The sequence below is a fragment of the Phytophthora infestans genome, genomic scaffold, assembly GCF_000142945.1.
Source record: "Phytophthora infestans T30-4 supercont1.6 genomic scaffold, whole genome shotgun sequence".
NCBI classification, from domain to species: Eukaryota; Oomycota; class Peronosporomycetes; order Peronosporales; family Peronosporaceae; genus Phytophthora; species Phytophthora infestans.
In genome coordinates this window covers 3,014,228-3,015,586 of record NW_003303753.1, presented here as the reverse complement: position 1 = coordinate 3,015,586, position 1,359 = coordinate 3,014,228, and positions in this window count along the sequence as shown.

Genomic DNA, 1,359 nt, shown 5'->3' with positions numbered 1-1,359 from the left:
AAATTTTGCCCAACGCAAGTTTTCCGGAAGGCGAAAGTCGGATGTCGAACACTTGACCAGAAAGGTAAAGAGTCAAGAGTTCCGCTTCCGTCCTGCCACCGATGCCCGCTCCAAAGGTATTTCGGGCTCAAAGGTAACATTACGCAAGCATGAAGGTGGTCGGGCATTTTGCCCCACCAGTCCATTTTATTGATAGAAGCAATGATCTTTCCGAAGACTGCTTTTAATTAATAACAAGCTTCGGGATTCGCTATGGGGAAACGTAGCATATGAAGAAGGGGCGGAAATATCGAGATCTGAAATGCGGAGACACTTGCTTGTTTGGATGCGAAAGAAGTTCGGATTGGATAAATTACCTAAGGAACAGTTAAAGCCGCAAGAGATCGAGCGCGCTCATCGTAAAATCAAATATGTGGAGATGAACACCTGCACACACTGTGGAAACAAACATACGAAGGATTGCTGTAAGGACTACGCATGCAATTCAAGAAGCACCAAGCGATACTTCATTAATGCCAAAATAATATCTCCAACAGATTTTTGACAGACTCATAATTCAGAATTACAGGTACTATTGATCGAAAGGAAGTATCACCCCATGGCCGAGATGGGGCATACGCGAATCCGTGTTGAAATCGAATCGTCTAAGAACCTTGACAGGAATATTGGTCTTCACAAAAGCATCTTCCAAGCTCGTAAATGGACGTTTCTTCGCGATTCGGGCACGGTAGGCCGGGCCTACACCCTCCACGAACTCCAGCTGAACCTCGGAGCTCGTGTTGATGCACGGTAAAACGGAACACACTTGATGAAGTGTGCACGAGTAGCAAATGGGCCGTAGTACGCTTCCCAGCAGGTGGCATCAACAAATGCGGAGTTCGGCAGCAACCATAGGTCAACCGTCACTAGGCTCGTGCAATATAAGATGAATAGGTCGTCGGGACCAGCAGCCTTAACCGCTCTTGCTCGAAAACGTCCAGTGATAGATTCCCTTCGACGCATTTACACTGATGAACCCTCGTGAAAGAAGCCCTTCGTCGCATCTTCCAGACACAGAAATGCATCTCCGGATGGAGACCCGTCAACCGAGTCGACCTGGCCCTTAAGGGAGCTGAGGAGGCGGGACGAGGGCAGTGGACTGACCGGGCACTATACTTCATCGAGAACGCGGCACGGTGGTGGGTTAATATGGACCGGAGACTGAAGGACCGCAAGAGACGGTGGACTTACCTGAAGAAGGCACTTCTGAGACGATATGGCGAGCGACTTGACAAGTCGGCCGCTGAATGGCGTGTCAACAGTAGGAGGATGTGGCCTGGAGAGACGTACGCCGACTACGCGGCCGTGCTCCGGGAAGTG